The following is a 10981-nucleotide window of genomic DNA, read 5'->3' on the forward strand; positions in this document are numbered from 1 at the left end:
AAATTTACTGTAACTTCTTGGGATTGATTATCAATTCATTATTCAGGTTATCTTATTATTATTAGTTTTGGGGGATCACCTGAATAAACGAATATCTCAAACATAATGAGACAGTTCAGTCATGTACAACGACCAAAAGGTGAACTTCAAGAGTTAAATACTATTTGGTCCTTATATTTTACTTTTGTTCATCTTAATCCTTGTACTTTTAAAATGTTCATTTTGGTTTCTATACTTTCAACTTTGTTTCATTTTGGTCCTTTACTTTTAAATGTTCACTTTGTCTTTATGCTTTCAAATTTTTGTTCTTTTTTTAATCCTTGAACTTCTAAAAAGTAACAATTTCACACCCCTTAAAAATAAAGTAAAATGAGAAATGAAAAGACCAAAATGGTCCACTTTTTGAAAGTACAAGGACCAAAACGAATATTTTGAAACATCAAAATGAATCAAGGTTGAAAGCATATGGAATAAAAATGAGCACTAAAGTACAAAAACCAAAATAATATTTTAAACCGAACTTCAAACTACCCTTTAAACTATTAAAAGAAATGGCAAAATAGTCAATGATGCGAATATCTAAAGCCCAAAATCAAGAATTTTCTTCCCCCTTTCCTGGAAGAACCATACATTTCGCCCAAGGCCCAAAATTTGTGGGGATGTTTGGTTTCTTGCTTGGATAAACACAGTTCTTTTGTTTTCTTTCTAATTTTATTATTATTATTTTTTAATTGAGACTTTAGTTTTCTTTCTTCCTTTTCTTTTTTTTTTTACTTTTTAGAATGCTTTTGAAATCTAAATTTTAAATACAATAACAAGTTTTTTTTTTTTCCCTTTTTTAAAAGATGGCTATGAAATCATATTATAAGGTAATGGGCATGTTTTTAGAAACAAAATGTTATAAGTATGCTTTCCTATTTTTAGGCGAGTTTACATTGTATTTCTAAGAACGATAACGAGTTTAGATTGTTGTTTTCACTATAGTTTTTGTAGTTATATTTGTTTGTGTCTTAATCCTGAGACTAATAAAATCCTCTTCTCTTTATTGTAATACGATATAAAATCATAGTCTCGTATGTAGAATTATTGATAAATTTTCACCAATATTAGTTACATAGTCGACATTGCAACACTTAAAAGCAAAATTAAAGGCCATTTTGTTGTGCATTTTTATGTGTATATGATTTCAAAGTGTATTGTTGAGTCTTCAATGTTTTTTTTTTTTTTTTACAATCTAGTCGACAATAGCTAAATCACAAGTTCCTTCAACTTCGTTCATTTACTCACAATTCATGTAGAAATTGTTTTAAATAAAAACTTTTCTTTTAGAGGTTGAAGGTTTAGATCCTCATATACACATTAATTATCTAAAAACTGCACTAGCAAGAAAAGCATACAATGCCAATAAGAAGCGTAGCTCTTACTGTATAATGTTCATATTATCAATCTCGTGGTTCGAGTTCGATTCCCACCACTTGCACTTTAATTACAATACATATTCAAAAGAAAAAAAAAAAAAAAGAAAATCATAAACAACAATCAAAATGTTAATACCTAAAATATAACTGAACAAAGATGCAAATCTACTTAAATTATATTCTATTTTTATTTTTTGGGTATAATAAAGATTAAATTAAAGTTTAACTATCTAAATTTTTATTATTATATATATATATATATATATATTATATTTTCTTAACTTAAAAAAGTCGTCTAGTTCAATGATTCCTAAATAAATTTAAAAAAATGTCTAATACATTCCTAAAACTTTTAAATTTATGTCCACTACTTCTATTTTTGTTATTTTTAAATTACTTATCTATAAATAAAATTGTATTTATATCTAATAAACTTTAAAACTATCAATTTTTGTAGTCTACTATATTGTAAATTTTAAAAGTATCGAATAAATCGGAGAACTATTACAATGGATTGGGTTCACTATTTTGAAAGTGTTGTATGTATTACTTATCCAAACAAACTTATGTTAGTTGAAAAGTTTTGTAAACTCATATCTAATGGAAATTTTATAATAAATAATTAAATTAATTTTTATTTAAAACAAGTAAATTTAGTTAAACTGAAAAATAATAAAATAAATTCATTGACTGCCCTTAACTAAACTCAACTCAAAAACTATTTACACTTATCATAAACTTCGTGTTTTAGAGCCATTATGATAATAAATTTAAACAGAGAGATAATTTTGATGTATTTTCTTCACGCTGATGATAAGAATAAACTAAAGTGTGTTTGTAATATATTTTCACGTGTTTAATTTAAAAAATAAGTCATTTTATAAAAAATTAAATGTTTGATAAGTATTTAAAATAACCATTTAAATGTTTTTTAATAAATATTCACGAAGGATGTTTAAATAAAAATAAGTTTTTTAAAAAACCATTTTTCCACCAGCAAACGGACCCTACATCACTAACTACATATTTATTTTATAAAGTAGTTCTTCAAACAGAGTTTATATTAACAATAGTAATAAAAATAAATTATTCATAACATAATAGTTATTAATTTATAAGGAAAAATTTATAATATCTTAATTTTTTTTTATTAACATTCAAATGATCAAAAATAAAATATTATAAACTCCAAACCCGAATAGTAATAAAAACCCGAACATTCCTATAGGTTGGAAGTTGCTCAATCCCCCACGATGTTGTATTAAAAAAAAAGAAAGAAAGTTAAATTCTAAAATAATTTTTTATTGAAAAATTTCCCAAATAGAAAAAATGTCAAACTATTTACAGAAATAGCAAAAAAAATATTAATAGACATTGATAGATTTTTATGTCAATAAACTTCTATCGGTCTCTATGCTCTATAAAGAAGATTAAGATTTTATTATTTTGTGTAAATAGTTTTCCTAATTTTTATTTTATTTTTGAAAATCTCTTTTTTTTTTTTTTAAACTATTAATAGATAAAATTTAGTCAACGAGTATACCAAATAATGAATGATTACATAAAGGATATTAAGAAAATCAAGGTAATCTTCATACCCTGATTTTTGTATTAAGAAAATCATGTTCGATATATTTGTATAAAAGAATTTATGTCTATTTGTTTATACTTTTTGCAATTTTTTTAGTACAACAAATATGAGGTATGGAGATATGAAGGTTCATACATGTCAATTACCACTTAATTATGTGCACTTCGTATTTTGGTAAATACTCCAAAAAAAAAAAAAACATTCATGAACAATCAAATATTTATTCTATAAAATTATTATGGGAAGAAAATTTTGATAGATAAACGTATTAAAAATATTTAATTTATTCTGTTCACATTTTTTTCTACCATATGTGGAATAAGAAAATTGAACCTCTAACCTCAAAATTAATTAGTAAAAGCTTATGTTAGCTGAATTACGATTCATTTATTTATAGCACAACACTTCCTAATTTTCGATAAATGCACTTTCGACAAATGGTGTTTAACAAATTAGAATTTAATCACAAATTAAATAAATCTTATTTAATATCATAAAACCTATTCTAATATCATCTTAAATCACCGATTGACTCAAAAGCTTAAATTTGTAAGTGAAGGTAAATTTAATCTTATATCATCTAACATAAATGTTAGATAAGAATTACTAAAAGAAGGACCGACATAAAAATTACGCTCTCGATATAAAATGAAACAATTGCTAATAAATTAAGAAAAATCTAAAATTTGAAAAGGTTATAAGCCATTGAAGAAATTGAATAATTAATTCAAAAGTAGTACATAATAAAGTTTTAATAGGAAGGTAAAAAAGAAGGGAAAAAAGTCTATTGTTATGTTTGACCATCTGTAATGCTCGAATTTTACATCATTAGTATGTCAACGAATTCTCACTGTATATTAAATTGAGCTATGAATTTTAGGCAAAATAATGACAAGTAAATTTGACTAAGTTACATCTCTATTAAAANCAACCGATGTACGAACGATTTTCACACTCTTTTTTTGGTCGATTTTCGATGCCGATTTTCTCCCAAAATCGACATCGACCGACCAATGTACACCAAAACGGGGTAATAGAGATGTTGAACAGAATTATACTTGAAAGGGTTAGGAGTCTCTTATCTGCTGCTATCCTACCAAAGAAATTTTGGGCTGAAGCAGCCTCCTATACAGTTTACACACTAAATAAATGCCCTCATGCTTCTCTAGATCTACTTACCCCCGAAGAAAAATTGACCAATCACCCACCTAATCTGAGTAATCTGAGGGTTTTTGGGTGTATTGGTTTTTTACATCAGAGCAAAGGGAAGCTGAATGGCTGAGCTGTCAAATGCATGCTTTTGAGGTTCACTAAAGGAGTGAAAGGCTTCATACTATGGCATCTACTAAGAAGAAATGTGTAACTAGCAGAGATTTTATCTTTAGGGAGACTAAAAGGTTTATGCGGAAAACTAACACACCTGAACAAACACCTTAAGAGCAGACAAATACAATTGAGGTGGAGCACTCACTTATGCCTACTTCAGTTCTCTTAAGCTCAATTTCTAGTGATACCAGTGGCCAAGTGTCTCGATATGAAGAAGAAGAAGAGACAACCTCTGACACTGAGCAAGAGGGACCCGATCTAAGGAATTATACCTTAAATAAAGACAGACAAAGGAGAACTATTGTACCACCTTCAAGGTATGATGACTATATCAATCTAGCTCTAAATGCCTCAGAACAGGATACTGATTTAGAACCTTCTAACTTTGAAGAAGCAGTAAGTTGTGCAAATGCAAGAAAGTGGATAGAAGCAATGAATGATGAAATTGATGTTGGGTTTTATGTCCTAAAACTCGTGGTTTGTAAACGATAAACTCATTTTGCAAATCAATAAAGTTGTTATTGAAGTTTGATTCAATAGAGTTGTATTAAATATATGAATTGCTTATTTCGTTTTAGAAATAAATTCAATAAGCTAAAAGATCCATGACTATTACATGAGTACTTGAACTTTATGTGGAAACATAAGAGTGGATCAAGTTCGAGTAAATAGTCTAAATGATCTATAGTATATGAATAAGGTTGGGTGCCTTATTCTAGTAATACTATCGGATGCGGCCCACTCTGTAATTCAATTTGTTATAAGGTGCTACAAACAAAGTGATCCTAATTCATTTATGTATTGACATAAGAAGTGAGGGCGTCCTATGCAATGAGTTTGCATAAGATCAGACCAAGAAATAAGTCACTCTTACTTTATAACGTTGTTTACTGTTTAAGACTGACTATTTCGCTTAGATGACCTAGGTAACTCGATCTTAATCCTAAGCTAACTATGAACTCTTACTTTATAATGTTGTTTACTGTATTGACATGAGGAATGAGGGCATCCTATGCATCCTATCTTACGCCTGCTTGTCGTATTTATGTCGGCCTTGCTAGTTATTTAACAACGGCTATTCCCTCGGAGGGTTATAACATAGAATTCGGAACAACTCAAACTCCAGAAATGGATAGGATTTATTAGGTCATTTTCCAACCTTGACTTTCCAATTCGGTAGTATCACTGGGGCCAACCTCTAAGATCTGAAAATGGAGGGTTACACTTTCGAAATTACTAAAGTGTTAGTAAGTTCTGACAAAAAATGGTAGTTAAATGACTATCGGAATATGAGTTATTCTGGAGATGGTATTTAGTCAAGAATGTCTTGCTTTAGTGAATGAATATTTGATTACCCCTCGGTAGCACCTATTCTAACTCACTATAGTATCGTTGCAAAAATAATGAAATTTGGGTACATTATTACTTTGCTAAGACATGATTGGGTTTAAAAGCAATTCACTAACAAAGAATTTATTTATATTTTCGGAATGACTAGTTCATTAGTACAATTATTGGCTTTGGATAAATTAACTGGGGACAATTATGCTACAGTAAAATCACATTTGAACACAATACTGGTGATAAATGATTTAAGGTTGGTTTTGACAGAGGAATGTCCTTCCATCCCTAGCTCAAATGCAAACTGAACTGTTCGGGAAGCATATGACAGATGGACGAAGGCGAATGAGAAAGCCCATGTCCACATTCTTGCCAACATATATGATATCTTGGCTAAGAAACATGAAAGAAAGCATAAGTACTGCCAAAGAGATATGGAATCTCTACGAGGGATGTTTTGACAATCGTCCTTCTCCCTGAGGCATGATGCTATCAAATATGTTTACAACTGTCAAATGAAAGAAAGGGCCTCTATTAGAGAACATGTCCTAGACATGATGGTCCATTTCAATGTGATAGAGGTAAACAGAGTTGTCGTAGATGAGAATAGCCAAGTCGGTTTTATTCTTGAGTCTTTTTTTAAGAGCTTCTTGTAATCCTGTAAAAACACATTAATGAACAAGATAGAATATAACCTGACTATACTTCTCAATGAGCTACAGGCTTTTCAATTCATTTGAGAATAAAAGGACAAAAAGCAAAGGTAAATGTTTCCGCTGTTGAGAAAAAGAGGATCGTCCTCTAAAAAGCCTGGTGTTGCTTCTTCTTCTAAGAATAAGAGTATTCCCTTGAAGAAGAACAAGGGAAAGGGAAAAAGAAAACTTCTACAGGCCGCAAAGGCAAGGCCAAAGCTGCAGACAAAGGAAAATGTTTATACTGCAGCGAGGATGGGCATTTGAAGAGAAACTGCCCACAAAACCTTGCAGAGAAAAAAGTGTAGAAAGCAAAACAAGGAAAATAGTTCCCGAGGGTTACTTGCAATGAGATAATGCTCTAGGTTATGAACATGGGAGAATATCTTAGAAAGACCTGTGAGAATTTTTAGAGTTGTTGACAAAAGATGAATCTGGTTACTTTTATTATGAACGGTCTCTCTCATTAGGTTGGATAACGTTTTCGTGCATCGCTTCGAGGCACCCTGGGAGAATCCCCCTAAAGAATGGTTGTAACAACCCTACCCCCTAGGACTTAAGTTAGGCCGTTACTAAATACATGCATGGATGGAACTCAAAACGACACTCGGTTATGGCGAAATAAATGCTAATTAAATAAGGTAAGTTCAAAAGACTTTCATTAAATTCAAATACTAAATCAATAGTAGGGTACCCATAAATCATAAAAGATAATAAATAAGTTTGAAAAGCGATTCTTAAAAGTAAGTTTTAAACATCACTAAAAATTAAGAGAAACAAGAAAAGAACTCTAAATCTCATGATGCAGAAGCGTAAAAACTAGTCCTAGTGGCTCGATCACAAATTCTGCTTGTCCATCGTCGGTGCATCTTTACCCTTACCTGAAACAACAACATGAGAAAGAATGAGTATAAAATACTCAGTAAGTAACCCCACTACTAGGGTCAAGTTGGGCATCTATGTCCCCTAGATACCCACCTCTGGTGAAACATATAAACTGCTCTAGTCCTCATGGGACACACATACACATTAAACAAGAAGAAGACTGAGTCCTATCCTACTGTAGTTAAGTATACCCACTACTTCTGGTGAATCCCGAAGGAGACACAAACTGGTGAATCTCGAAGGAAACACAAACTAGTGAATCCCGAAGGAAACACAAACTGGTGAATCCCGAAGGAAACCAAAATCTAATGGGCATCTAACTAATCAGTAAGAACATTTACACAGTCTCAACATCATAATCATCACTGTACGAATCTATGACATACATATAAATCTCAACATCAGGGCTCTACAACATACACATATACCTCAACATCATGGTTCTACAACATACATGTATACCTCAACATCATCAGATCAAATACAACCATGGAAGCACATACCATCTTATACTAGCATTCAAGTGTCTATGTGCATAAATAGAACATACTTTAATCATGTTATACTATCAATCTTTGATGTTGTCATTCTGCTATAACCTTCATTTAACACGCTAGCATATAACTAATGCTTGGCCCGTGGGCAGTTCCAGTAGTAAGATTACTTACCTCAAATTACGCCTAAGTGGCAAGCAATTTAATCTTTCTCCTCGCTTAGATGAATCTTGAATCAAGCCCAAAGTGTAGCTTGTTCCAAAACTGCCTTCGATCTCTTAAACAAATTTCTCAATCTAGGCAATTCAATAATAGTGGTTAGAACCTAAAAACACAACAACTATATTTTAATTTAATCCTTCGAAGGCTTAATATACTTACCAAAACATTGCTTGGTCCAAAATTAGTTTCGAACTTAAGTTCGTTTGCGACCCCAACTTAATCCTTCGCAATGCCTGACAACACACTTCTACCATAAAATTCCACTAGTGCTCGAATCTATGACCCAAACACAATGGGTAATAATAAATGGAAGCCAAAACTTGATGGATAGTAAAAATCTTCAAGAAAACCCATAAAAAGTAACACATTGTGATGGGCTGAAGAAGAGATCGTCGGTCGCATGTGACAAGCCAAGCGAGGACAGCTGGAGCGGCGGCTAGGGTCTCGGCTGGAGGAAGAAGAAACTGAAGGGGGGGTGCCCACGGGTGCGCGAGGAAGAAAGGGAAAGAGTTTTTTTAAAATAATAATAATAATAATAATAGTAAAACAAAAAAGGAAATAAATATAATCACATTTAATTCCTTTCTGTTTTATATTATTAAATTCCTTTCCATTTTATCTATTAAATTTCTTTCCATTTTATACTATTAAATTATTTCCGTTTCAAAAGAAAATTAATTCTTGTCATTAATTTCCAATTTGAATAATTTCACGCCAACAATTAAATTCTCGCACTTATATTTGAAGTGCAAAATTCCAAAAATGCCCTCCAACTAATAACAATTACTGAAATTCCAAATAACAAAGTTACTGAAATTACATTATTACTAAAAAATGTGTGAGGTGTTACAATGGTTCCCTGGATCTATCTCTCTCCCTCGTCTCCTTTCCATGCCCAACCATCCAGTCGTCGTCTAACACTTTAAGCTGTTTGCTGCTTGCCAAAGTTCTCGCGCCGCCATCTGAGATCGCAGCGAGGTCGCCACGCCCCGTGCCATTCTTCTTCTTCAAGCCGTGCTGCCAGATCCGATGCCCAACCCTCGATCGCGTTTTCAGCCGCGCGCCATCGGACATCCTTGACTCCTTCTCGTCAGGTTTTGCTTTGGTCTCACCAGAATTTTAGATTTTGGATAAGGTTTCAGTGATTTCTCGTTGTTTTGGTTACCCATTGGGAATGGGTTTAAATTCTTTACCAATAATTCAAGGCCAATCTCTAGTGACTACTCAAAATCCTCAAGGAATCCAATCAAAACAATTTACACTTACCCTTAATCCAAGATTCGAACAAAGACCAAAGCGGACCCGAGTGGGCAGAATGGCGACCGACAGTGGTGAGGCTGGGCGGCGACGCGTGGCTGAGGGAATTTGGAACGAGCGGCCCAGCTGGACGAGGCTCACGGCAGCGGCTGGAGAGCTTTCTGGTCTCGCGGACGGAACGAATGGCTGAAAGGGACGACGCGACGGCGAGCGGCGTTGGTCTGACTGGTGGGATCTGGTCAGTCGAAACCCACGAATGGCGAGCAAGCAGTTGGGGGAGGTCGATGGCTGTGGTGACTGATGGCACGCGGGGGCTAGATCCAGTGGTGCAACCGGTTGAAAGCGACGTGCGACGCTTCCGAGTCGGATGAATGGTGGTCGGTTGGAGGTGCACACGACTGAGGTGTAGCGGCTGGTGTGCGCAAGGAAGAAGAAAACGGAGCGGGCTGCATGAGTGAGGGAGAAGGTGGTGGTGGTGGGGGGGGGTCCTTTTTATTTTAAAAAAATTACTAAAATAATATAATAATAATAATAAAAGGAAAAAGTATAACTCTAATTAGATCCTTCCTTAACCCACTTTATACTATTTAATCTTTTCCTTTTCTAAATAATAATTCCTGCCATAACTTTTCAAATTGAATAATTTTGAATAAATTCCACGACAACATTTAAATCCTCCATTTTATACTTAAATTCAGAATTCCAAACATGTCCTTCAACTAAGGACAATTACTGAAAAGGGAAAAGTTTTACAATTATTATAAAATAAAATAAAAAGGTGTAGGATGTTACAGTAAGATTGGACTAGAGGGGTGCACACAACCATACATACCCTGCTAGCCCTAAAAGCATAACTTTTATCTAATTAAAATTTAATCTTATGAACAAACATAATGCATGGGTCCCTTGTCGATAAACGTATTTTAAACATGTAATGCAACATAACAATAACATAATTATGCAACATATTAAAGGTACACTACACTGAAACACTTAAAAAGATGGTGAGATAACTACTTACTTTGACTGCGATCCTAGTTATTCCTTATTATTCCCTATGGTTTAATCAGTAGAGCTTTCCCTCTTAAAAGGAAATTTTAGGCAGCACTTCCTTGCTTTTCCTCCTTCTAACTAACAGAATTACTTCACCATTTTCACACGATTTTTACTACTAAGTTTTGTTTGAGAATCGTTTAACTTTCAGCCTAAAGCCTCTATTATAGTTGTTTCAGCTCTTCTCTGTGTGACAACTCATCCTACACATGGCTCTTTTAAAATTACTTAGGTTAAGAATTTCTCTTAATAAGACACCTAATTTTGGCTAACGTTTGCCCTTACGTCATCCACCTTTGTTTGTATTCCATTTTGGGTTTTCCATGTATAATCTATAAGATCGTGGCCAAATTCAACCCATAATCCCCGCTTCTGTCCAAATCTCGCTCTTTCTATTCTCATAATCTCGCTCTCTCCAGCTTTCTCGTTGGTTTGGATCTTGTGACTCTCTAGCTCTCGCTCTCGCTGGTTTGGCTCTCGTCGTCGCTCTCGCGCTGCTCTCTCCCACTGTCTCGCTGAGAATCTCGCTCTCTCCAATTTTCTCTCCACTCTCGCTTTCTCCAATTTTCTCTCCAATCTCGCTCTCTCCACTTTTGCTCTCTTCAATTTTCTCTCAAATCTCGCTAGTTTTTACGCGTTGGTTGCCTTCATCATGCTTGTGGATTCCACTTCCCCTTTTTAACTCTTTCAAATTTTAAGAGT

The sequence above is a fragment of the Benincasa hispida genome, unplaced genomic scaffold (assembly GCF_009727055.1).
Source record: "Benincasa hispida cultivar B227 unplaced genomic scaffold, ASM972705v1 Contig548, whole genome shotgun sequence".
NCBI lineage: Eukaryota > Viridiplantae > Streptophyta > Magnoliopsida > Cucurbitales > Cucurbitaceae > Benincasa > Benincasa hispida.